This window comes from Caloenas nicobarica, chromosome 2 (assembly GCF_036013445.1).
Source record: "Caloenas nicobarica isolate bCalNic1 chromosome 2, bCalNic1.hap1, whole genome shotgun sequence".
Lineage (NCBI taxonomy): Eukaryota > Metazoa > Chordata > Aves > Columbiformes > Columbidae > Caloenas > Caloenas nicobarica.
Window position 1 is genome coordinate 42,289,485 of NC_088246.1, and position 27,809 is coordinate 42,317,293.

At 41.1% G+C, this 27,809-nt stretch overlaps 1 protein-coding gene across 5 annotated transcripts in view; it reads left to right on the forward strand.

Moving 5' to 3' along the window:
* The window catches only part of LRRC3B (leucine rich repeat containing 3B), a 56,223-nt gene that overhangs the window by 6,415 nt on the left and 21,999 nt on the right, over window positions 1-27,809 (forward strand). For 2 of the 5 annotated variants that reach the window (XM_065629405.1, XM_065629409.1), the window contains exons 2-3: window positions 694-782; window positions 5,304-5,401. The exons of 2 other annotated variants lie outside the window; for them this stretch is intronic. The gene's annotated coding sequence lies outside the window, so the exon portion shown is untranslated. Of the gene's footprint in view, window positions 1-693; window positions 783-5,282; window positions 5,402-27,809 lie in introns of all 5 variants that reach the window. One more of the 5 variants, XM_065629406.1, reaches the window with a different exon arrangement.

Consider the following 27,809-nt stretch of genomic DNA (forward strand, 5'->3'; position numbering starts at 1 on the left):
TAGGGCTTGTTGTTGTGTGTTTTGTTTTGTTTTGGTTTTTTTAAATTTATTTTTTTTTCCTAGATGTGCTGCATGTGGTATTTAGAACTTATCTTGGTTCCTCTGTATTATTAAACATTATTTATTGTTATTAGTGTCAAAAGAGAGAATGACCCTTAGTTCTTTTCTCCTGAAATGAAGTTAACGGAGAATGAGTGTCACTGCAACTTTCAAATATTCTGACAGTGTTTCTAACCATCCTTTTTGCCCTTGTTTTCAGCTTTGTTGACAACAAGTCATCGAGATGAGAATTGGTGACTTTTGAACAGTCTATTTTTAACAAAGTTTGTAATAGAGTATTTCTGTTCATGAGTATGTGTCGGTCCCAATCTGCACAAGCACTAAAAGGGAAGGCATGTATCAGAGGAGAACTGCTTTTAAGTGCTTGTTTTCGGGTTTTGCTGTTCTCTGGGTGTGCCTGGTCCTGTTCTGTAGATAAGAGTATTGATCTTCTCTCTGCTGCTGCAAGGATACCTCCTCTTCTTTAAAGCTGAGAGATTCCAAACTGTTTCAAAGAAAATGGTCTACATCACGTTATAAAATGGGATACGAATGGGAAATTGTTGTTTTCCAGGAGCTTCGAATTTAGAGTGAAACCACTCCCAAAACACAGTATCTCTCAAACCTTCAATTGTCACTTCTCGCACACTGCAGATAACCCAAGCACACCGACTCAAATAATAAGAACATCTGAGCTTTGACTTAAAGGCAGCACATGGATGACAGCACTCAGTCCTTTCCCTGTAAGTACATGTTGAGGCTGCCAAGCTGAGATGTCATTTCCCTACAGGCCAGATTTCTGATCCCATTCTGGGTTTTAAGCTGACTGATGTCATTGAAGGGTTAATAATTTCTGTTAGCAAAATGTACTGGTCATTTGCTGTTTCCAGAATCTTTTGCAGTTTTTGCCCTTTGACAAAAGACATTGTATATATATTCTGCTCATCATTTTTATCAATTACATGGTATGCTTATTGGCAGCTCTCATGCATAAATACTTATTTTGCTAGAGTAGGAGATGACAGGATTTAGACATGTAAGAAACCTAAATCTTTGGCTCAGAAAAAAATCCTGATGGATTCAAATGGTATTTCAATAACTTTCGATCCAAAAACTTTTCTTGCAAAGCGACATGACTTCTTGCCAGTCACGGCAGGTGTTCCATCTGTACAAATACTGCCTAATTTGAACCAGTCAAGCTTAACATGTTTGTGGTTTGTTTGTGTTGTGTTGTTGATTTTTTTTTTCTCCACTATCTGCCACATTTTCAACAATTTTTCTCAGCTCTTTAAGCAAGTGTGAGGCAGCGGTGTGGAACAAAATGGACAGAGGCCAAGCAATTCCTTAATTATAGCAGGGTTTTTTTTAGCACATTGAACAACAACAGCCAGCTATGCAGTGTCAGTAGCATTGCAACTTCTTTGGTTGTGAGCAAAAAAAAAAATATATTTATTTGCATGAATCTGGTAAAAATTTAATGCATTCTATTGTGTTGTCTAATACCATCTCAGCCCCTCTCATTGTCATGCTGCATGAAAAACTACGAGCATATCAGCTGTGTGCTGTTCTTTTGATCTGGTTTGTGCAGTAATAATTGATGTACCCTCTCATATTCAGTCTTGGTTGTCTGCACTGCTCTTTCTGGCATGCTAGCCATAGGGATATTTGGTATTACACCTCTGCCACTGATTTTGGCTCAAAAATATGTATATTTTTTACACACAAGAAGCTGTCGTGCTCGGGAGCTTTCTTGATATGAAATCAGACTGCAGGTCAGATCCAATAAAATATATTTTGCACTAATTTCAGGATTAGTTTGTATCAAAATACCATTCCAATTTGGACTTTTCATGTGGTTGTATCACCACACCACAAACATTCAGAGCCTGTCCCTTCTCCAGAGAAATACCTAGCCTTCCCCAAGAGAAACTCTCTCCATGCAGTGTCAGCTCCATGCACTGTGTTTTTTACACTGTGGCATGCATGACTTGATGAGCCATGCTTCGATGGTAAGTAAATTGCTTTAAAAAGTTTATAGATGTTTGAATTAGCTGGGAAATCATTAGAAAAACATGAGGTGAATGAGGACACTGCAGGTTACACAGGTCTTTTATTTTCCTCTTGCTGTGGAGTTTCAGAGCCGGTAAGCTCTGGCTTTCTGTGGGCTCCTCAAAAGGAGTATTGTTGACGGGAGTTATTGTGTCTGTTGTTTTAACGAAGCAATTTTAATCATACAGGTTAGAACAGCTCGTTTTAAAGTCTGATTCTAGAAGCTGTGGAGTGCAGCTTTTAATCTGGAGTAGTCACTTGGGCTTCTGCAAAGGGAGACTAAAATACTCAGGCTTGCGGAGTAGTGCTTCATTAATGCAAAGCAGTGGGGAGCTGGGGGCTGATCCTGTGACCACGTGTGTTCTGCCATTCACTTGGCTACTCCAAGTAGCCTTCTCAATTTGCTGTGCATCCCCAATTTCCTCAATTTATGTTTTTTTAAAGAATATTATTATTACCTTTCTTCTAAAAACCTTTAAGGCAAAGTTTTAAATAGACAGTTGAGTTTAAGAAATACCTATACTGTAGCAAAAATGACATTTTTGCGAGTGCAGATGTGTGTATGCAGGAGCTAATAGAGCTCTGCAGTCTCAGCCTTTCCGACTTTTGTTGTTTCTTCACTTTGGAGCAGTGAGTTGCAGGTAAACGGCACTGACAAGGTAGCTTTTTAATTACTTAAATGCCATAGCTGACAAAAATTAAATTTCTAAAGATCAGCTATCAGGGAAGTGTACTTCACTATTGCCATCTGGAAAAAAAAACATGTTTGTTTTTAATTACAGATACTGAACTTGTGCGCAGGTGATGTGAGTAGGGGTAGGTGGAGAGTTCATGGTAGTTAAAATTGCAGATTAGTGAGAGGTGAACTTCTCACTAACATTGATGCTCTACTCAGGTTCACTGTTTTTACCCATATACTTGACTGTTCTTGGAGATACCTAGCAGCATCTTGGATAGAAAGATTGCTCCTGGAAACAGTTCCATTTCAGTCTGAGAAATTAGCTGTAAACTTTGTCCCTTCTCCAGTATGACTTAGACTAGACGATTTTATTTGACAACTTAATAATTGTACCTAAGCTGCCTCTGAAAATATTTTGCACTTGGATTTTATTAGTCTTGAATATATTACTACTTCAAAAGAATTTTTATAGTTCTTACTAAATAAAGAATGAACCTGGAAAAGGGGAATTAAAAGCGAGTGCTCTGTGTCTTCTCTTCCAAAACAAATTCAATATTAAAAAAAAATGTGTAATTATATTACCCTTTCATCTTTTTCACACCAGAATGGGGGAAAAAAAGCGCCCATCTGTGTAAACCTTTTGAAACCTGCATCCTGTGCCATAACCTGTACTTTTTCAGATTAGAGAGGAACTCTGTGTTCCTCAGATGCGATAAAGAGAATATTACTATTCGATGACTGTGATAACAAGCAAAGACAAAGCTGGGCTGAAAGTTGGGTACCCTGCTGCCCTGCAGCATCGGTGGTGTGGGCGTCTCCATGTCTGTGCCATAGAAGCAACTGGGCCTTTGCAGGCAGGGTGCACCTACGGCCACATCAGACCATGGCTTTGGGGAACACCTCTTTACTTCGGGGGCTCTGTAGAACATTGTAAAGTTCACCGTAGTTCCTCTTGCTGGTCAAAGCCTTTGCTTTTTCATTAGGGGTTTGACCCTGCGTTCATTTGAAGTGGCAACTTGATTTCTTTGCCCATCGAGAAAAAACAAACAAACAAACAAAACACCACCACCACCAAAACTCCAAACCATCCAACCGAAAGCTCCACCCTCTCTCAGCAATAGTTTATAAGATGTGACAGGGTCGGTGTTCCTCAGTCTGAGCCTGCATTTGTCGGGTTGGGGGTGGCATGAGAGGGAAATGCTGTCTATAAAGAGCTGGCAGGGATATACCAGGTAAAATACCAATTTAAGATGGTTCATCTGAAGAGGCGAAGGGCAGAAAGATCAGGAAATGCTGAAACGTTTCCTGTAACATTTGTACCGCTGGTGAGAGGTAAAAGATAAAATATCCTGGTGATGCTAAAGCATATCCTTGCTAAGCCTACAATTACTTTCTTGGCAGCCCTAATGGAGGCATTTTCCTGGGCCCATAGAAAATGGGCATTTTGGGTGTGCACAGAACATGGGAATTTGTCAGGACTGAGACATGGACACTGGTACAGAGGGCAAGTCATGGAGCTCCTTCTCCATCCAGGAAAGCATCTCGGACAGATCTTTCTCTGGCTTTCTGTGTGAAGGGCTCACAGCTACGAGCAGTAATGGGCTTCCCTCAGAAGTCGTCTTCTTGGAAGTCTGTTGAAGAGCTGGGCTGTTCTATAAAAGAGAAGTTTCTTTATAGGATGGGTGACTGGTCCAGAGTGTAAGAGGGATGATAACAAGGAATGATGACAAGTTTTAAGTACCTGCTGCTTCCAAACTTAGTTATGGCTACTGCACTCACAAATACAGCCATTTGAGTTTTTAACATGAATATTGTCAGCGTGAGTTGAGGATGTTTTTAATTGCCATGGTTTGCGTAAGGCCTTCAAGCTTGCGATTCAGGACTTCAGGAGGTCTTCTCCAAAACTTTACTGAGAAAAAGTGCTCAATTATTTTCCCTTAGTGAGTGGCATGATGTAGGGCAGGGTACATACGTGAGATCTCAATGTTCTCAGCAGCAGGGGAGTCCCATGTGGCATTTTGTAATGTGGGTTTAAAATCTCTGACTTGCCAGCCATTTTTTTTCTTTCCTTCTCCAGAACTTTTAAAACCTTATTCTAATTTTTCTCTCAATGAAAGTGATGCTTAAAGAACAAAGTCCATTAGAGATGTTGGCACAACTAAGAAAAAGAGTTTTAGAAGATGTGAGTCAGCTTAGAAGGTCTGAAATGGGAGGCGGATAGGTCTTTTTCTTTCTCAGGGGAAAATGGTCGTTCTGAATAAGAAGGTAAGATGTTCTCACGTGGTAGATTAGAAAAGTCTTCCAAAGGCATAAGCAAGTATAGCACCTCTGCATTTCCCAGTCAAAGGTGGAGAAATGTTTTGTTATAGCTTAACAGTGTAACAAGTTAATAAAAAGTAAACTTTATGTAATTTTCCTTGCAAATATTTGGATTCTAATGAGAATGTTACTTTGTACTGTTTTCTTTTTATCTTACTATTTCTCTTCCTTTTTCATTGCTGCTGCGTTTTGAAAGTTACGTTTTCCCCTCTCTTAGAGATGTCAGCTACAGAAGACTCTTTCCATGCACCAGTTTAATGTCTTGTGTGGTCTCCGGGTTACATGGAGCCGGGCAGCAAAAGACTTTCAGTGCAGGTATGTCCTCCCGTACCCCTGCCAGAGCTGATAGATGGGTCTGCTGGAGGTGGAGCTGGATTCTTATCAGCAGAAGGAGCCATGGGAATGTGTGTAGGTTCAGATCTGAGACCAGAGTTGTACAGAGGTGTTCCTATTAGTCATTATGTTGCTATTTGTTTTGGAAACATCGGTATTGTAGTTTTTGTTTTTGTTTCTTTTTTACTTGAGAATCACTCACATTTAAGGACTTGAGGTAAACCTGCATAAATCTGAGCTCACTGAAATTGCTTTGATTAAGGTGGGCGTAAGCCATAGTAGATTTACGTCCATAATGCTCATGCTGTCTCAGTTTGTGATAGACTTCTGCAAAATCATAATGAAAACACCTTAAGAATCGATGTTATTCATACTGATTTGAACACAGCATATGTCCAAATGGGAACTGAGGTATTGTTCCTAGTTTGCGATATAAAAATACTTGAAATAACTATTTCTGGGACTTAAGTATTATCTATTGAATTCATATCTACCCTTGTCATCTGACAGGCTACTAGAACAAGTTTCCGCTCAAAATGATTGAAGTGACAGTCATACAATGCGTTTCATTCCTGCTGAGCCCTGTTACGTTGTTAGTTCAGGGAGACTGGGATCTTGGTTCAGTTGTTCAAGGACAGTCCTTTGGAAAGGATTTGCAGAATTTGTACTTGTAGCTATAAATGCCCTGTTCCCTCCTGCAAGTATGGTAAAATTTCTGTTGCAACCCTACTGTTCTGTGTTGGGGAAACAGCATTTCTGTCTTATTTTTTTTCTTGTTCCCTCTTTTTTCACAGCCCAGCAGTTGCATTGCAGTGAATTCCCTCTGCCACATACCATGCTTTGCGTCCTTGGCAATGTTGTTATGTGGAATTGCTTCTGTGCTCTGTCAGTGTTTGACCCCTTGCAGCTGCCAGTGAATAGAAGAAATCATATATACGGAGACCCAGACTCTGCCCTTAGCTATGCTTGTGAAAACCTGTGGCATTATACAATTGACTTGGAAAAACTTAAGAAATCCCGTGAGATCCACTCCGCTGAAAGTTGCTCTGTAAATGTTAGACAGGGCTGTTGTTTTTGTGCTAGTACATTTTATTTTAAAGCCCTGCCTGAACTGCAGTCGATGATGCTGTTTCGTAACATTGAAACAGAGGGACAGATTTGGAGTGTGAGATGTGCTGTGCTGTCAGTGGAGCTTGCTGCTAAAAACATTTTAACTAGGTGCCCGGGCAGTGTCTGTGCTGCGAGACAGACGTGCTCTGTGGGCTTCTGGTTCCTGACAGCATTCAAACCACTGGCCACAACCATCCTCCTCCATGGCTTGATCTCTTTTGGGAAGGAACCAGGCCCATCTCCTAGCAAGGGTGATCATTGGAGGTGCTCAGAGGCCTGGGCCCCTCTCAGTGGACACTGGCCCTGCGACCTAACGAGTCTCAGGCAGCAGAGAACCTTGTCCTTCTTGGCCCAAGAAAACTGGGTTTAGGTCTGATACGTTCCTGGCACCATCCAGGACCGAGCAAGCACAAGGCTGAGGAATGTAAAGAGAAGGTGCTCGCACCCCCTTGGTCTCCAGGCGGTGGGGTGAAGTTCTGGGATCTGGCCCGTGGTGGTGTAGCTGACTGCCCTGATGTTTGTGACCGAGAAATACAGCATACCTGGAGATGTATGTTGCTGTATGGAAAGGGCCTAATGACCTTTTTGTTTCATGTTTAATGCAGAACCATAGGAAATAATGTCCAGGCTATAGACAGATATCGTACTGACCAGTACAATACAGCATCTTTGACTCATACCAATCTCTGCAAGTGTGGAGGGTACTTCATACAGCTGGTCCACAAATAACTAAAGAGCTTGAAGCTGGGCAATTCTTATTTTAAAAATTGTTGTAGTGATAGACCTGAGCAGATTGAAGTTAGAGGCAAAAAGCCCTGCCAAGAGCCCTTCTCTTCTTGGTTTCTGTGCATTTGGATCCTACTGAGACAAGAAAGCAAATTATGAAAACTCAGGAAGTGACGCAGATGTGATGAGATCTATTGTATACACCTCCAGCACTATCTTTAGACATTTTTACCCACTTCTGTTTTTCAGAAAATTTTCAGAAAGAAGAGTTTTGTGTATTTTTTTCCAGACTGAATGGAAATTTTGCCATCATTTAATATAGAAAGGGAGTCGGAAATATCAAAATTACATGTGAATTATTTATGCATACAGTTTGCTGTTGTGAATGGAGGAGCAAGGATCTTAAAAGCTGTTAATTACTATCAATTTTATTGTACTGACTATGGTTCTAGCTGCAGGCCACATAGGTTCTGGAGGGTAACCTAGTGCTGTGCAGTATAAGGGCACTTCTGGGAGGGAGGAGAGAATGTGCCAAAACACTCACTGCTGAGCAGTGAAGTTACATCTAGATGTTCTATTATGTTACCAGAGAGGAGTGGTGTTTTTCCTTCAAGGCCTGAACATGAACAGCTTTATTTATGTTTCTTCTGGTATGTCCAGAACAGAAAAAGAGAATAGAACAAAAGTTACGATGGTGTAGTACAGCATCTTCACATTTTTTATTCTGTGCTTCCTATATTCAAGGGATTTCCTAGCACGAATAGAAACATCTGCAATAACAACTCCTGTTTATGTTAATCTTCTGCAATCAGCATGCAGTCTGAAATAATTACAATGAATACACCCTCTGCTCCAAATACTCACAACTCACATTTATTTCAGGCTTCTTTGCCTCAGAAGTCTGAGAACATAATCCCTCATTCTGCTCTGCTTCATCTCCTTTACATTAATTTACCCAACAGTACCTTTTGTGAGCTTCATTAACAATGGTCATGTCATAATAAATTACATAAATTCAGAAGTTTTTAATTAAGTTAAGAAAAAAAAGTCAAAGCATAATAAATTTAATTAGATATCATTTTCCTGTAATAAATTTGCACACGAGGTGTGTAATGAAGTAGACCAGCGTAAAATTTGTATTCTGAAGTTTTTTTAGCCTTCATAGCTTTACTAATTTAATCTGAAAAAGGATTTTCCTTTTTTTTTAAAAAAAAGTTCTGTCTCAAACATGCTTTGTCATGCAAAGGATTATGCAAACTTAGCAGAAAAACAGTAGCTAGTGACAAAGACATGGCAAAGAGTCTCTGACCCTGTGAAGACACATCTTCCAGCCTTTCCTCCTCTGTTTCTTTTAGAGCTGCTGGCCCAAGTCAGGACCATTTTCTCCAACCTGGCAGTAGCCCTTCAGCTCCATTTGTTTGGCGCTGGGCAGAACTGGGGGGCATTTTTGGTTGAATTGGCCAACATATATGGTATAAAGAGCATATTCAGAGAGGAGTCTCCATGCTGGTGCTGCGTGCATTTAGCTGGGCTGCTTGCCCAGGCATGTGGGAAGGAAAAGTAGGATCAGCCTTGGCCCATGTGTGCAGTGCCATGGAGTGACTCCTCAGGTGTCCTCTGCAGCCACCAGCACCTGCCTTCGCTTTCTTTCCTGACCTTGCACCCACGAATTGTAGGATCACGATGTCACCTCCTGCCTCCTGACCTCTTACAGGGCTCAGCCAGTCTGCTCTCACATGGGCAATGTTCCCATTTAAGGGATTTGGCCCAAAAAGGAGAGCTTTGTTTTTCCTTTATGTCCAGGATATGCAGCTTTGTGACAGTGAAAGGTTCTCTGATTTTCCATGGTGAGACCATGAAGGGATTGAACAAAAAACAGTGGGAGAGGACACAGAAAGGGAATCTTTAAAGTGATTAATATTGGTTTGTGTTTTTCCCAGGTATCTCTACAGAGTCACAGAGAAGTGCAAAGGGAGTATGCTGCTACATTACATGCACTGTTTTAGTTTTAGTGATTCACAGAGTCAGAATAATGTTTTGTAATTGTCTTTCTCAAGTGCAAATGGCTATGTATTGAAGGCTATGAAAAATAATTACCAGTATATATTATTTCTGGAAAGCATCCTTTCCTTTTGATATTTTAATTTAGGGCTGATTTAGAGAGGCAACATTGATGTCAGCAACATCAGTTTATGGTTTGGGGTGGGTTTATGGGTTTTGAGGTCCGCTCCCATTATTCTATGTTCCATCAAACTCTGAAACCAGGGAGTAAGAATTTTGGACATTCTGTGAAAAAAAAAAAAAGGGCACCAGGTAATGTAATTTGTGTATACGTACAGTTGGGGTTGCAGGGTGAGAAAAAGATTTGTGATGAGAGAGATAAGGGAAAGGCAATGATGCTGGATCAGGCAGTGACAGCCCTGCCTGTGGTGGCATTGACAGTGCTGTGTCTCTGTCCCTTCCTACTCAGCTGTCCCCGCATCTTAGGTCACTGCAGAGGTAGCTCAGCATTATGGAATACAGAAAAAAAGGGTCTGTTGCATTTTAATACTGGCTCTACAAGTAATTCTTCTGCTTTCTGTGAGGTACATGTAATATTTAACCAGGTGAGGTCTGTTGTGAAGATAAAAAAGCAACTTATCTAAGATGGTGTATGACTCCTAAAATTCACCAGAAAGGTCACAAGCCTGTGAGCAGATGGATCTCTTACGGTTCTTCGACTCACAGACTACAGTTAATTGTCGAGCAGAAGACATTGTAAAGATTTTCAGTATATCCAGACATCTCCTCTCTCTCTGTCCCTGCCTTTTTACATCAAAAGAGAAGCACTTGTAATTAGTAGGCAGGAGGGCAGAAGTTTATATAGCAGAAGCACATCTATTTTACAGAAAATGCCCCACTCAAGTTTTGTGGTTCTACTTGAACAATTGTCAGATGACACCCCTAGAGTTGTGGAGTATTGCATAGAAATCATTGCTATAGTCCTTTGCAAAATCTGAAATCACTTGTAGCATGCGTGGTAGTCTGGTGGTAGAGAAGATGGACACATAGGTCCAGATAGCAAAACTGAGGAGAAAGAAAAGAGTTAATGGGAACACAAGAGTAGGGGAAAAACTAACACACAGAAAGAGGGGGAAAAATAGTCGATAAAAGGTAGGAATTAAAATACAAAGTATTGGCTGAGAAAAGCAGCTCACTAGTAGTCACTTGCTAGGATGAAAATATAGTACATTCAAGAAGAGACTCAAACTGACCTTCTCCCAGAGGTTTGGGAATCTCCCATGTGAACAACCCTGGGTTCGGTGGGAAGAAACTCCCCCTCTTAAAATGAAACAAATTAGATGGCTGAGGAAAAGAATTTTTTAAAATTTTATCTGGAAATTAAGATGTTAGAAATTAGGGTCTTGATGACAGGAGTGTGTCAAATTAATGCATTATGTATTTTTGGAATTATACAATGTGTCATAAGCCAATTTCATTCCAGGGGAAATGTGACATATTCTCCCTTATGAGTGAGGTTTCCAAAGGGCTGGAAAGCAAGGAAAATGTAAAGCAAAAAGAGAAGTTGTCAAATGGAGAAGAAAAGCATCGACTGTGCTATTTAAACTGTATAAATCAACCCCTTCTGATAGCTCTGTGTGTTTAGGCTGCAAGATCTCTTGTACGTTTTGGGTTTGTTTCAGGGCAATAGATTTTACCTTGACCTGTAAAGCCAGTCATATCCTTTTACACAGCAGTGATTTCCCAGAGACCAGAAACATAAATCTACACTATTGCCAGGAGGTACATGCTGTGCCTCACAGCAGATTGGGTTTTTGACTCACAGGAATGTGTGCAAGAGGATTTTGCGGGGCTGCTGGAAATATTTGAGCTCCAGTTTTACATGCTGAATTATTGTTCCTTCATCTTCCAGAATCTGAACAGTTTAGGAAATGTGGAAATGAAAATGTAGACTTAACATCTGCAATCTGGAATGGTCTTCCTTTTCAGAAAAATATTGTTTCTGGCATTCCTGTTGGGGAAGAGGAGCTATCCTTTCCAAGATATTTGGTATAGGTGTGAAAATGATGCAAGAGCTAACAATTATTAATTATTATTCACTGCTGCTCCTTTGCTTTTGAACATGTTTTTGAAGTAGAATTATATCCAAGTCTCTGCAGGGGCTATTGGTATTTTGCTAATGCTAAATTAAAGTGTGCCATGTGCTGTGCACTAGAGGTGGTCAGTAGTGGCTTGACAGAATTTAATTGTGTGTGTGGTAGGGGTGCTCAGGGTGACTGCGTGGTGCGTGTGATACAGCCGCAATCTGGCAGGAAAACAACCTTTCACAGCCCCTCGTGTTTTCATGAACAGGAAGGAGACATCCCCAAGCTGCTTACCATCCCGCCCACAGGCGAGGAGGTCCAGCTCCTGGAGTGGGCATCCTGCACAGCCAGTTTTTGTTCCTTCTGCTCATCACCTATCCCTTTGCTTTTTCAATTCCCGAGCTGTAAATACTTAAAATGAGAAATAAGGTAATTAGAAGCCAAGAAACAGAGATGGAAGTGGAGCTACCTTAAAAAAAGGACCTTTGAAGAAGCAGGTCCAGATTGGAGACAAAGGGAAGTAACCTTTATAGCCTTCAAAATTACCTTCCTGTTAAGCTGTTGGAGCATAGGTTTGGAGGTATCAATATAAAAATTTGCTAGTATTCCCCTTTTGTGACATGCTGGTGCATGCTGGAAGTGCCAAAATGGTATATAATAATGTACTGCCCCATTTTCAGCACTCTCCCTCTTAATTTATCTTCAGTATTATTTTTCTTGATGAGGTCCTCACCTTTTTCAGCCATGTGTGTTCAGCATGTTCACCCTGCCCTGTGCACTGGCGCAGTCAGTGCACAGTATGTTGCAGTGCATCTGGGCTCAAATAAAGTGGTATTAGGAAGACAGCGACCAAAATTTAACCTGTAAATCTTGTGCCTGACCCAGCTGGGTGGGGAGAAGCTTCCCGAAGAGCAAAGCTGAAGGTCCTGCTCCCAGGATCTCCTTCTTCCCACTCTTTCTATCACTCGCTGAGGGCTAAGGTAGCTCAGGCAACCCTGCGCTGGCTATGGAGAGGGTTCACGGGAGAGCAGTTACTGCCATCTCTGTAGCATGCAGTGACTGAAGGGGTGATTAATGGGATGCAATGCTCAGAGAGGAATAAGTGTAGGTGAAGATTTGGGGAAAAAGTAGCCCTGGTGTGTATTGTACCCACAGCTGTCCTCACTGAAGGGTCTGCTGCCTTGAGGCAGGGAAGGAGCAGGAGCTGTGGTCTCAAGTTGGTGCAGGTACTGCGGCTGGTTTAGTGGTGGCAGGGCAGAAGAGTTTGAGAGGAGGGTGAAACATCTGAAAATACATTTGGCTGGCATGGTGTTCGGGAGTAATTATGTGGAATGGTGGCATTTTGTTAGTTTATTTAGTAATTTGTGATGGCAGTAGCTGACTATTGAGCAGCTTAAATCTAAGCAACTGGCATTTCATGCTTTGGTGAAGAGCGAGTGGGTGAGTGAAATAGTAGGGGTAAATTGTAAATAGGAGTGAAACCAATATGTGCAGCTTTCTCTGAACCTGCCCACCTCTTTCTTGCTGTGCTATCTCATCATCAGTAATCAGACTATATATCTCCAGGGACGTGTTATGCTTTCAGTTGCTTTGGTAGAAATCTAAACTTGTTACCTAGATTATGTGCATTTAGACCAGCAAAACTGCAAACTGAATTTGAGTATTTTTTGTCAGTTTGGTTGGTGGGAAGTACGCTCATTTTCTGAGACTGCTATCTTTGTTTACCCAAAGAAGAAACTGCTTGAATAAAATATGAGAGAGCATTTGCACTATTGTCTTTTTCTTTCCTTCTGTGGGGAAGGTTGTACTAGTCTTAGTAGGAGTAAAACTAATAGAGTTCACTATAAATTGATTAAAAGACCTTAGTTTATTAAAAAATGACATTTTCCTAATCCATAATATTTATCCCAATCTACAAGAACATAGGACACAAGACTTGACCAAGTTAGTTGCAGAGGTGTATACTGCTGTAATTGAATTCCTTCAGCTGTTTGAAACATTTTTCTGGGAGATTCACCCCCCTCACCTTGAATTCCATAGAGTTTTTCTTTAAGTTGCCGACTGGATTCCCTATGTGCTTTTTAATGCTAGGCCAGGTAGTTATGAGTTTACGAGTTGCTGTCCTAGACGGCTTTCTCCAGAGGTGTAATTTGGAAACTGGTGTTTCATTCATTCTTGTGCTTACCTGGGTCTGAATCTATGATTTCGTCTGTTGTTCAGCTTGCAGACTGATGACTCATTCCTTTGCTTCACCGGGTAGCTGCACGTGATCTTATCCGATTCTTAGATGAGCTTTGGTAGCGAGCTAACAAGAAATGTTTACAGCGTCCGGAGTGAATCAGAATTCCACAAGGGTTGCTGTAACTAAACCACTAAAAAAAAAAAATTTATATATTTTATTATGTCTCTGTTGGGCCTCACAGTATATGCAGAGGATGTAAGAAGATGCTCCCTGCCCCTCCCTAGCATGCATGAGAAAAGTCAGGGTGTGCAGAAGAAGAGTGGTGCTTTCATTCAGGAAAAAGGTATAGTGAAACCACCAGAGACATCCATCTCACATCCTATAGAAATCAATGTAAAGAAAGAAATCCTAGTGGCATGTCCACTGTATTTGCAGGAGTTTTCTGTAGAAGAGCAGCTTCCTGCATGCCATGTCCCCACATGACTTAGCAGCATCCCGTAGGTGTGAACGCCTGTCTCTGCACAGCAGCATGTGCAGTAGATGAAAAGATGGGTGGTGGAGGGAAGACATGGTGCCTAACTCTTCATTCCTGGAATTGCACCCTCAGCATGGAGGAAAGCATTAAGTATGACCCAGATAGGCTCCTCACACTCCATCATTACTGGTGATTAAGCCACTTTCCTCCTGGAACCTGTACTGAACAGAAAGCTCTGCAGGAAGGGGTAGGGGACCTCCAGATTTAAACATACACAGAAATCAGCACTTGCATAATAGCTTAGTTCTTTATTATCATCCGGTTTATTCTGTTTTGTGACATGGGTTTCAGGTACAGCACATGTTGATATTCTCCTCATGCCATGTGGTCTAAACACATGGTGAAGGAAGGACATTCAGACTTGAATTAGTTTATCTCCCAGAATCTGCCAAGTTTTCCAGTGTCACCTTTTTTCTTACTGGTGTGTCTTCCATTATTTTTATTTAATTATTTTTAAAACCCCAGGACACTGAGTTTAGATTGTCACCTTAAAACTGGTTGTTCCTGTTTACTACTAAAAGAGATCTTTTTGGAGTGCAACTGAAAGAATTACTAGGGTACAATTTTGCCTTTTTGTGTTGGCTTTTGGGGGAGGGGTGGGATTTGCTTACGTTAATCTTTCTGCTTTGCTAGGTCTGTGAAGACCACAAGGCAATTTCTCTAGGTAGTTCTAACTTGGGTTTTTTTTCAAGTTTTCATGTGCTGGCTTTGAATGGTAAGGGACAATTTGCAGTAAAGACTTGTGGAATTTGAAGAGTACATTTACGCTCAGGGTAAAAAAATAATCTCTTTCCTTATTTAGGTAAAGGTCTCAGCCAGCAGTCTTGCTGATAGTGTCCTTTTGAACTAACCTTGATTATTGTGTTGTGCACAGTTCAACAAAGTGATACCAGGCAATATTTCTGGTGTTATCTGCTTATAAGTGACACCCTTGTGGCAGATAAAGGCAGCATAAAGACTTTATACTGGGCACGCTCAACCTGTCTTCCAAGTGCTGTGTCCATACCCCTTCCCTGTCAGTCACTTGGGACCTGTCTTCACCTGGTAAACGCTTCTTGTGGTCATTCCGAGGGTCTGCATGATCACAGTCGGCAAAACCTTTCTTCTGTCTGGCTTTCAAGATACGTTTGCACAAGTTAGAAGATGGGCGTTGAGGGTCAAAACTGGAGTTTCTCTAAGGTCAGTTTATGGAGTTCCTTCAGAGCACTAGAGAAGCAGCTTTCCATCCCATGACATGTTGGGGTATCACTTATAAGCACTTCCCTTCTCTGTTTTGTTTAACACTCTGGCTGCTGTTGAGCTTTTGCAACTGCAAAGTCGGTTCAATTCTTGTGTACCAGATTCTGCGGAAAAATTTTTGGCCAATGATGACTGGTATGAAAGAGGAGCGTGGACTAATTCTGTTTAACAGCTTGTGCAAAACATATGTAGGAGTGTAAGGAAGAAACTGTCACTACTGAATCTCAGAAGAAGTAAATGTAAGAAAAATGTTTAGAATTTAGGGAGGAAGGAGAAAATGGTGTGCACAGATTGAACATGAAGCATCAAGTCCCTGTTCAAAAAGGGAAGCCATGCAGCTGCTGTTTGGGAAACTGGTAGATTTCAAAGAGTTTATTCTGTTGTATCTTGCTGCTGATTAGCAAGTCCATAAGCTCTTGGTGCGTATCAGTTTTACCACGTGTGATTAGAGCTTATTGGCTCAGATTAGTGAAATTTGTTTCTATGTATGATGAGCATCCTTAGAAGATGGGCACAAAGATGTTTGCTGATTATATTCTTTACCTTTTTGAGAGAGCTAAAATGTTTGTTACAAACAAGTTGTGAAAAGCAAACAGCATTTTGCCAATAGTATTATGTGAACACAAACTTTTTGTGTCATTTTATATGAAGCAGACCTAAAAAAGCTTGCACGCGATAACTAAAGCAAAGCTTTGAAACAAACAAACAAAACCAAAACCAACAACAAAAAGCTCAACCATCCAACCAAACAAAACAAACAAACAAACAAAAAACCCAAGCCAAAGAAAAAACACACACAGCATGGATTTAGCTTCTATCAATATAGCAAAATATTTACTTAAATGAGTGTGACTTCCATTTGGTGATGTAAGAGAAAATATTTTTACACTTCATTTCTCCTTTTTACCGTAGTGTTGAATCTTGCTTACTTTATGTAGTCATGCATGAATACACTGAATTAAGTAGTATTTTTATGAGTTATCTGAACATTCCAATTTCTTTTGCATGGCCCGTCCAATTAAAGAATGCTACTTGAAGAAATGGTTTCAGATGAGAATAAATGAGAAGATCGAAGTAAGTCATTATTGGCTCCTTTATGTGGATACTTTAGTTGTATTTTTTTTCTTAACATCTTTTTATTGTTTTGCTTTTTTTTTTTCCTTAGCATATGTACATACATCCCCTCTGTTTTTGTAGCTTTCTAGTATTATTTGCTCTAGGGTTCTTTTCCTCATTAATTTTTGTGTATACCATTTTTTCATGGATCAAATCAAATAAAATGAAGCTACAACAAATGAAATAAACAGAGAAATAGGTTAACGTATAGAAACATGGAAAGCTTGTCTAGGAAATAGCTTTTTAAGTGGGCTACTTCAATTGGCAAAATTAACAGAGCTAACCACAAAATAATGAACATTTTTGTGGAGAAGGGTGAAAGAAATATTAAGAGAAAGTTGTGAAACTCCAGGGGAAAATATACAAACAGCAACTTCTAAAATAATCTAGCTGTATGATAAGAAAGAACTGAAAAAAAAAAATTAACTGTTTCCTTGCCATCAGCCTTTCCCACCATGAGAAAAGCCATAAGCAGCAGTGAGTAAGCAGTGATTGCCAGCACTCAGAGGTAACGAATGTGGGCAAGTATGTGGTGGGCTGCCTTTTTTAGGCTTGGTGCTTAAGGAAACTTCCCTTCAGCATAAAACAGAAACAGAAATTAAACTTGTTGCCTCGAAATGTAAAACCGGATTGTTTAGGGCATTTTAAAGGAATTTGTCTTCTATCAGTGCTATCAGTCCTTGAATTTTACAGATATTTTTGTTACTGTGAAACTGAACATTGAGATAGGGCTTTTTTTTTCAAGGCATGAACTACGTGATCCCATGATGTAGCGCCTTCGCTTAGGTATGGAGGTTATCTCCACAGTTGACTCCCTCCATGGCTTTGGAAGACAAGCTGGTCAGGAGTAGTGCTCCCCTTCTCACCTGCAGATTATATGGACCTGCAGAAGTGTGGAGCAAGAGGTGCTTTGCCTCGCTTCTCGAACAACTTGAAGCATTTGAACTTGCCTTTAGAGTCTGGCATCCTGGGAGCCTCTGCGATTGCTAGGTTAAGCAAATAGCCTGATAGAAAGTTTGATTGATACCAGGAGATGAAAACAGTTGTGCTGGCTCTGCTAGAAGAAAAAGCCATAGAGAATCCCTGAGTGAAAGCGATCACAAGATACCGAGCAGAGCTGGAGCCTCTCTGGCAAGCTGGGACCTGCAGAATAAAAGCATTTTTTCCTTTAAAGGCTACAAAACCCAGCAGGAGGCTTCAGGGAAAACCTTAGTGGGTTGTTCCTGCAGAGTTCTTCTTTTTCCCTTGCCACACATTGCATCTATTTCTGTAGAGAGATGGGAATTGGCATCAAATTTTCTAAGAAAGGATTGTAAATGGAAATGTCTATTTCCTGTTACAACTCATTTGACTGTCTTCTTAAAACTGATAACAAAAGGTAGAATTTTAGAAAGCTTGTTCTACCACGGCTCAGTTCAGCTCCTCCTGAAATCATTGGGCCAATTTACAAGATACTTAAGTGAGGACACAGTTCAATGAGTTCATTTTGGTTTTGCTTTGTTTTTAGGCCTTCTAGCTACACTTTATAGGGTTTTGTTCTGTAATTTGGGTGCAGAAAACAGAATGAAAATTTGCCTTCGTTTTCTGGCCAGCTCGAGTGTCATTTTGGTGCCAAAAAGCATGTTTTTAAAGGCTTAAACTTTTTTTTTCCCCTTTTTTTTTCTTTTTGAAAATAGGGTGCCAAGTTAGCGTTTGATGCATTTAAATCAGTTAATCACTTAATTGGTTCATTAGGTACTTACAAATTTATTTACTGAAAGTTTGGCCGTGTGTGACTTGTTGGCATTTCAAAATCTCCTTTCAAGTGTTTCCAAATAAGTTTATGCATATCCATCTTGAATATTGTCATGCTGTCAGTTCAGTAATTCAGGTTGTTGACTTCAGTTCATTGACATAAATGAATAAATATTTGTAGTTTTCTTCCTTCACTTTTAGATGTTGGTATGAGTTGAAAAGGAAGAGCGCTATTTTGATTTAGAGTATTATGTCACGGAGTAATACAATAATTGTGTATCTTCAGTGTTTGTTTGCTAATATAGCCATTTCTCAGGAAGCACTGTTGTTGTGAAAGCCAGCATAATTTTATGTTTTACACTATGTGCCTTACAATTAATATTTTAAAAATAGAACATGTGTAATTGGACTTGTTTACCCACCCTAGTCATAGTGGAAACTGCTCAATGGTAGGATGGTTTCATGAACCCTGGCTAAGTGATAGCAAACATCTACAACCAAATTCTGGGTTTGAGATGTGTGTTTATAACTCCTTGTTGCAAGTGAAGCACCCCATGAAGTCTTTTCTTTACAGACAACACAGATTGCACACTCATGGGTAACATAAACAGGAAATAAAAATGTGCTTCAGTAGGACTTAAATTTTGTGCTGCTGGGCCTAGAATTATCTCTGTCTTAAGTTACACAGCTTTCAAGTATTTTTTAATTGAATTGTAGTTCTTGCAGATGTTTTGTTTAACTTGCTTGGAAGTAATCACAGAATGGCTGGGGGTGGAAGGCATCTCTGGAGATCACTTAATCCAACCCCCCTGCTCAAAGCAGGTTGCTCAGGGTCCTGTCCAGCAGGCTTTTGATTATCTTAAGGGATAGAGATGCCACAGCCTCCCTGGGCAACCTCTTCCAGGTTTGACTGACCTCACAGAAAAAAAAAAAAAAAAAAGGTCTTATGTTCAGATGGAATTCCCTGTATTTCCATTTGTACCCATCACCTCTTATCCTTTTGCTGGACACCATTGAGAAGAGTCTGGTTCTGTCTTTGTTATTCCTTCCGATCAGGTATGAACCTCACTGTTCACTTATTTAGTCTGCTCTTCATCAGTCTGTCTACGAGGATGTTATGGGAGACAGCATCGAAAGCTTTGCTGATGTCAAGATAAATAACATCCACTTCTCTCTCATCTCAGTGAGATGTGCCAGGCACCTCATTGCAGAAAGCTATCGTGTTGGTCAGATGTGAATTCTGTGCTCATAAATCTATGCTGACAACTTCCCATCACCTTATTTTACTTCGTATGTTAAAGAAATTGTTATATATATATATAAATATATATATATTTGCTCATCACCTCCCCAAGGCTGGAGGTGAGGCTGACCTGCCTGTAGTAAATTGGATCCTGCTTCTTGAAAATAGGACTTGTGCTTTCTTGCGGTCCTCAAAACCTCCTCTGATTGCCATAAACTTTCATAGATAGTTGAGAGTGGCCTTCTGTTAACATCAGCCAGTTCCCTCAGGACCCATGGGCTTGTGTATGTCCAGTTTGTTTAAATGTTGCTTAACTTGCATCTTCCTCTGCCGAGGGCAAGTCTTCACTGCTCCAGACTTTCTCATTGGTCGCAGGGGCTGGGGATTTCTGAGAAAAGAACATGCAAGAAAGAGATAGTTTTCAAATTCACTGCCTTTTTTCTGGTAGTAGTCTGTCCTTCTAGCTATTAGAGACACATTTAATGTGTTTTAAATACAAACCAGTTCTTTGCAGAATGTGTGTATTAAGTAAAGTTTGTTGATCAACCTATATTTAAAGCTAAACTATTAATATATTTCCGTGATTACACAGAAAAAGAAAAATTCTAGTGCACAAAGGAGTAAGAATCTACCGAAAATGTGGATTTTTTTTCTTTGTGCTCCTCTCCTGTGTTGGCCTGGCTGAACGCTGGCTGCACAGAGGTATGTAACAGGAGTGACTACAGACAGCGCAGGGATTTCGGAGATGGTTTTAATGTGTCAGAACAACAAGGTGGATTAGTCTGCAGTCACGTCCATGTTGTCATCGACAGCTGTCATCTCTGCCTGAGCAAGGTTGTTCTGAGCGTGCATGGGTGTAACAGTCCCAACCTACAGGCATTCCTGAGGTTGTCAAATGGGGAAAAGGAGAGAAGGAAAAAAAAAAAGTGAAGATGCGACAGCTCCTGAGCTCAACAGGACCAGGGCGCCAGGAGCCGCTGCCTCGCAGGGTGCGGATGCGACTGTCGGTGGGAGGCAGGATTCTGGCTCCTGGCTTCTCCTGAGCTCCCAATCCAGCGGCAGCTTGTGAATCCCACTGTTTGTGGGGATGCAAAGAATGAATTGTCCCCCTTCTGCTGAGCATCTGCTGCCAGTGGGGAACACAGGTTAGCCAGCTCTGTCCTCCAAAGAGAAATTGGACATCCCCACTGAGCAGAATCAGAGCTGAGGAGCCACCCACCTTTGGCAGTGTTCATCATACTCTTCCAGCATGGCTCCATCAGCTTGAAGTTAATACTAACTCCTAAAAAGCTTTTCAGTTTCTTTGGATTCCTTAAACATCCAGGAGCTCTCAGGGGCTTGCGCAGCCACGAGGACTCAGCCTGGCATCTCATGAAGGTCTGCCAGGATCACTCCTCATCCTGCACACAAGCGAGAATGGCTCTGGGTGGGAGCCTTGGCACTGCCTCAAAACTAGTGGGAGACTACAGATGTCGCAGTAATTATTCCCGAGAGTAGCTGTGCCATCTTTTGGGCTGCTTTCTGCTGGCACTGTTACAAAAAAAGTCATTTATTTTCCCCAGCGTATCTTTGTTGTTAACGCATCTTGTTAAGTCAGGGTTGCCATGTTTGTGTCTTGTTCGTGGTATACCATTCACAACGTACCCCATTTTAGGTGTCTCGTCTTACAGACACATCGTATGATCTCACCACAACCATCTGAGCCTCTGCTTGAGATCATTACTAAGGTCCTGAGGGCAAGCCCAGCCAAGCAGCATCCAATGGGGCCGCTTTGTTCACTTGTCTGAAAGGGGTTGTAACCATCAATGCGCTTGAAGAAGCACCTTTGTTTTGGAGAGACCTGACTGAAAGCTCCAGGTGGAAGAACTGTTAATGACAAAATAACATCTTTTTAGTAAGACAGAAAAATGCTGATGTTATTTAAATTTTGTATTTTGATCGAAATTTTTTATCTTGTCTAATGTTTTATACAAATTGCTTTCTCAGAGGGTTCAAAAGGTTTTTTGTAAAGTTTTTTAAAAGTCTTATTTTAAAAAAATGACTTTCATAAAATTCAGTAAGAAAACATGTATGTTCCAATAACATTAAAACATCCATTAAGGTGTCAGTAACATCTTTGATACAGATGTTATGAAAAATGCAGCAGAAATAAGAAATTACTTAGCTGAAAGAATGCCACCATAAAGGGAAAGATGTAAGATTATTTTTTTCTCTTTTCCTCTTCATCCACCATCGAGTTTTGAGTCGTGCACATTTTAATGAGTAAGGGTAGAATGTAGAATTTTGCCTGGGGAATATTTTAATAACTTTATATAAAATAATTATTAGCAGGTTATAAATAGGCTATTTTTTTCTTTTATCGTACTACTAACATTGATTCTAAGAGGCTAGTATTTCTTTTGTTATAAATAAATGATTGTCACATTAAGGCAGCTGTTAAAATCACTGATAGAGAAGGAATCACTCGTTCTTAATGTAGTTGTTTATGCAACCGTAAAAGTAACTTCATAATATGAAATGGTGGTCCGGTGTAGATGAAGTTGTACGACACCTCCAGGGCTGATAGTTGAATTTCCCGCTTCTCCCTGTTTGCAGAGGTGTTTGCATCTACCGAAGTACATTTCAGCATTGCAACTTCAAAGAAATTGAGAATGGTTATTTGCATGATAACAGGGTTTTTTTTGGTAGAAAGAGAAACGGCAAGTTGTATATCCCAATGAAAAGGAAAGGAGGTGAAGTGACCCGTCATAAGAATTTTTTAGGGCTTGTTGGGACTTGTGCCCTGAGTAAGCGTGTTTTGCCAGCCCCAGGCTCCTGGGTGGCCATTGCGTAGCTGTGCCATGGCCACTGGCACACGCTCTCTGCATCCTCTGGTGGCTGTGAAAGGCAGGAGAACCTCGATTTATCTCCTCACACTCAGCACAGGCACGAGGCTGAGGTCTGCGGCAGCCCTGTTGGTAGAGGGCACGTCTCCACAATAGTGACAATATGGGGGCACTATCAATGCCATGGCTATGAGTGTCTCCTTTCGGCACTCTGAGGAGATGCTTTTGAGCACAGAGCACCGCAAGTGCCCCGGTGGTGCAGTAACGTGTCTAATGCGATGCAAACACTGGCTGCTTGCAAATTCAGCTCATCTATCGTGGATCATCTTGAAAACCAGTTGACAGCACTGTGCTGACTGAAGTTTAATACTGGGCTGTTCCTCAGGCTGGCAAAGGTTGCGAGGTTTGAAATGCAGGTTTGCAATTATGGGCTCCTCTTTGCAGCTGGAGCTGGAAAATCTGACATTTTCAGGAAGCATCCTTTTGGGGTGCAGGCAAACTTTCCCTGGACCAGAACATGAGTGGCACTGAGATGTGTATGGCATCACTGCACTGTGACAGTTTAGTCCATTTTATCGTGCATGAGGTGGTCTCTTAACTTCCCTGTCCAGTAAGGGAGGGCAGGGTGGAACTGGAGGGTGCCTTTGGCTGACTGAAAGCAAGAAGAGAAGGAGCCAGGAGAACGGGAGGTGCTCAGATGTGAACCAGCTTATGGAGATGGGACTAGCATTGCTGCAGCACTGTGGCACTGCATCTGTGGCAACTAAGGGAAGGAGAATGAGCATTGTAATGTTTTTTGTGATGGGGAGTGTGAAGAAAAAGAGATTTGAAAATGCTGCTCTCAAGTGATACGGTTTGCTTTACTATTTGTTTTGCCATTCTTCATTGTATGTAGGCTTGGGACTTGATAAGGGTGTTGCATAGCCCATTTGGACTTCTTTGGGTGTCCTGGGCTGTTGATTTGTATTCAGATGTGGGATTTGAATGCGTAAAAGAGGTAAAGCTTCCTTTGAAATTAATTGATTCTTAAAAAGAGGAGGGGAGCAATTAGCAGGATGCTTTGCATTACTCTCAGTGAAAATGTGTAGTAGATACAGGGTAAAACTATACTGCTGCATGAGTCATTTACCGAATCAGTGCATCTCTTCTCCCGTATTAGTCAGTAGGAAGCTGATGCTGCTGGTGGTGGGCCGATTCATGGCCCGTTTTGTAGCTCCTGAAAAGACTATATAATTTATAGAACTTGCTTGTCAGTTGCACTGGGCTCCAGGTTGTAAGGGCTTCACCCATCAGGTCGTGAGCCAGTGTGGTCTCTCACATGAAACTCCCACGTCTGGCTTCCTCGCTTCGCAGTGAGAGCACAGGTGTGAGAGCAGTTTTTGCTTTTCATTCTTCTTTCCTCTTCCTGCAATTCCACAGGCTTTTCTGACAGCCTTGAATGTTCCTGTAGGTTATCACTGCTCTTCTACCCTCTGTCTTTTTGTCCTTGAATTAGTAGTCCTACCAGTGAGACAAAGGCTTTCTTTATATCTGGGCCATCTCTATGAAGAGCCCATAAACCCTAATCTTTGTTTCTGATGGAGAAAGAAAAGCAAGTGAGTGGCTTTGAATTCATATGCCTTTATTGGGGGGGGGTGGGGAAGGTCAAGCAAGTGAAAAATAAAATAAAAAGTATTAATTTCAAAATAATTCCCATTTTTTATTTTCTCTGCCATTATATTTCATTGCTTCTCCATTTTTTTTTTTTTAGTTTTTGAAGGAGTTGCTTCATGAGAGGAAATAGTAGTCTTGTTTCACCTGCTGCCACCCAGACCATTTTGGGGTGGTATATGAACACAAGTGACGTGCTGGCAGACAGTGCCACCATCATAGTTATGCTCAACATACCGAGAGTAGCTGCTGTTTAAGGAACTGGAGAAGAAGGGCACCGGGGACATAGTCCTTTTGCTCCAATGTGAATTTTATACATTTTCTTAGAAATGAGTGGGTTAGTGACCGGGCAGGGATCGCAAACGACACGACGGTGCTTGGCATACCAAAGAAAAGCCAAGGCCACATGGGCTTTTGTGCTGAGTGAGGAAATTCAGCTTTATGGCTCTCCTGGAATCAGGCTGAAATGAGGCTGGTAGTAAACAACTTCTGTGCTAATAGCAGGGTGCCTTAAGCGTGCAGGTGGTTTGGAACAGAAGCAAGTGCCTTTAAGCATTGTTTTATGGTGGTGTGCATTTCAGACTGAAAAATGGCCACAAGCTTTATTACTTTAATATTAACGCTTCTTCATTACTCTCTTTCTCCCCCTACCCCCTGCAAACTGTTTCACTCAGCCGTTATAAAGTGGCTCTTTCTTTTTTTCCCCTCGCCTGCCGATTTTCACAGCGTGAGGAGGGAGAGTTAGGCGGGTGGCAGGAGGGACAGCTGAGGACATAATGGCACCGCGTCAGTTGCCAGACGAAGCCAGAGCCCAGGCTGCCGCTGGATAACCTGTTGAGGTAACTTGCAAAGCCCTCGACGATAAAATCATCCCTCCTGCTGCGGCTGTCGCTTTCTGGTCACCTGCGAGGGGACTGCGCCTCTTGGGAGCACTTCTCCCATGAGGATTTTCCATCCTCTCTCCTGCTTCTTGATATCTTCGTAGAATCATATAGAATCATGGAATCATTTCAGTTGGAAGAGACCCTCAGGATCGTCAAGTCCAACCATAACCTAACCTAACTCTGACACTAAAACATGTCCTTGAGAACCTCGTCTAAATGCCTTTTAAACACCTCCAGGGATGGTGACTCCACCACTTCCCTGGGCAACCTGTTCCAATGCCTGACAACCCTTTCTGTGAAGAATTTTTTCCTAATATCCAATCTAAACCTCCCCTGGTGCAACTTGTTGTCCATCCCTTCCCAGTGCTTGCCATCAGGTAGTTCTGCCATGTTTGCCACTGAGGACTGTGCGCCAGGATGTTTTAAAATTGGGAAGCAAGTACTAGTGATTGACAGGACTTGATTTGTACTGCTCCCTGCTACAATTTGGAAATATCGTGTAAATTTTTTTTTTCAAAATCCTATTCTTACATTCTCTTTCCCATTCTAAATATGTCAAGTTTATTTTGGTGCCAGTACCAACTGTAACCAGAGTTAAATTAGCTCTCCTGTTAGCTCGGCTTGGTTTTCGCTTTTCAACAAGCCTTAGTAAAATAAATCATGTCCCACTTGTCTTTAAATTTCATTATCATGACCTAACTTAATTTGCTGTAAATTATTTCTACCTGAGATTCTTCGGCTGTGAACTTGCAGCCTCCAGTGTCTTGCTCATTGGATCGTTGCCCACCTAATCAAGATTTTTTTTTTTTCTGCACAACTCCTGCTTTTTGTATCAGCTAGCTCCACCAAAGTCAACTTGGCTGTATAACTTCCTTGGGGACACACAAAGAGTTGATGTATTCTTGCCTTTAAAGTAAGGGGTTTATTGAACAGGGTTTTGGTCTCTTCCTGTCGTGCTCTAGTGCTGCTAATGAAGACCTCTTTTCCCTTACAATGAATGTGACCTCAACGATTTGTTCTCATCTTGGAGGCAGCCATTGCAACACCTTCTTTTGGCTCTTCCTTTCTTTTCTCCTCGGCAAGTATGACTGACTGAGTGGAAAATCTCTGCTCACTCAGTATCGAGCAGCTGTGCCTTGTTTTTGTTTTTTTAGCACAGCTAGATTTCATGTCTGATAAAGACTGGTGTTTATTTCCACTGAGAAATGCCGATCCATTTTTTTTCCTCAGAGCTGTTCCTATTACTTAGCAATTGTTGATAAACAACTTTTACTTCAGCCCCCTGAACATTGAAGGCTCGCCTCTCACCCAGCTGCTGAGTTGCAACCAGGCTAAATATTTTTGCTGAGTAAGGGTCAGAGAGCCCTTAAAGGATTTCAGCATCCTACATCAAATTGTAATAACAACTTGCTATGATCATATGTCCTCAGAAGACAAACTTATGCAGTGAGCTTTTTATGACTTCGGAAAAATACTACATGGTTGTTGTTTTTTTTTTTTAAAAGGGGTTTACCTGACTTCCTGGGAAGCATTGGGGATGCTCCAGAGCAGTCATTTCAAGATGAAGAAATGCTGACTGTTGCTTAGGTGGAACACATGTAATTTGCAAAGTCCTTTAATGGCAGCAGAAGGCTTTGGGTAACTCACTAGCACATTAAAAATAGCCAGTTTTCCTTAACTCTTGTTTGGAGACAAGTGGTAACATGCAAATGTTTATGATGAGTGGTCTAACATCATCTTTCAATATGGCCTTTCTTTTGAAAACAGACACTCTTGCTCGGTGTCTAGCTCCTGGTAGAGCAAATACGTCTGCTAGAATAGTTTAACTATTATATTGTGGTGGATGTTGATGGATTTGAGTTTTCTGGGTGCATTCAGACCCTGCTGAAGCCATCCTGTTACCTCCTGGTACAGGATGGTGCAAGAACAGTGGGTACCAAAGGTACCACCTTGGGCACACAGCAGTCACCTCAGTTCTGACATGCTTCGGTCTGACCTGAATTACTGGGCTCAATATGAGGTTTACTGGTAAAATGACACGTCATGTGGTAGGCAGGGGGTCAGATTAGATGATCTAATGGCTCCATCTGGCCTTAAACTCTTAATTAGGGAAATGCTGCCAGCACAAGATGTCATTGAAGCTTTCTGCTGCTAGATTTCGCTTGCTTGGGAGATCCTCAGCTGGAGCAGAGCTGCAGAGGTTGTACTTGGGCTAGTCTATTCCTTGGCATCTGATGCCAGTAGCAGCCAACAGAGCTAAAAGTAAGTCCTGATAGGAACCTGCTAATCTCTTTTTCATGAGGTACAAAAGCCCTGTGTCTAACTATTCCAGACTGTCACATATTCAGCTTTCGGAGCTATAATGATATCAAAAGATAGAAATAAAATCTATTATTAGCCTGGTACTATGGCATTCATTGAAAGAAAAAAGATAAGTTTCTCTGGCACGCTGATGAAAAAGAAATGACAATTATTTGAAGCTGTTCATGGATTAAAATATTAAAAGAGTGGATTTGGTTTTAGTGGTGGGTGGTTTGATATAGTAGAGGTTTATGATACTTTTGCTTGACACATTTGGTGCAGAAGCGGGAAGCATAGATGTGTGCGGTGTTGTAGATGTGCTCTTTGCTCTCTCAGCTATGCCAGTGACAGTGTGCAGGTTTAATAACCATTGACACAGCAAAACCAGCATCACCGATCAACCAGTTTGTTTGGCAAGCCTAAATGGTTGCAGTTAACTCAGTGTGTCACTTGATTCCAGAAGGTCACTAGAATGTTTTCTTAAAGTTGATTAATTGCTTATTGATTTCATAATTATTCCATGCTTGCTGTCTCTTGCTATTTTCTGAAATGTGTTGATATATCACAATTTTAATTTCTTTGGTAGACGATGGTGGCTTTGTGGTATTGGGCATTCACTTTTAAGTTTAGAGCTTTTATTTGGGAATTTCAAACTTTATTGATTTCCTTTATATAAAAATATTACACATTTTATTTTTCTTGGATTTTTATAAATCAGATACTCTACTTCTACATGCCTCTTAAAGGTCCTGCTTATTGT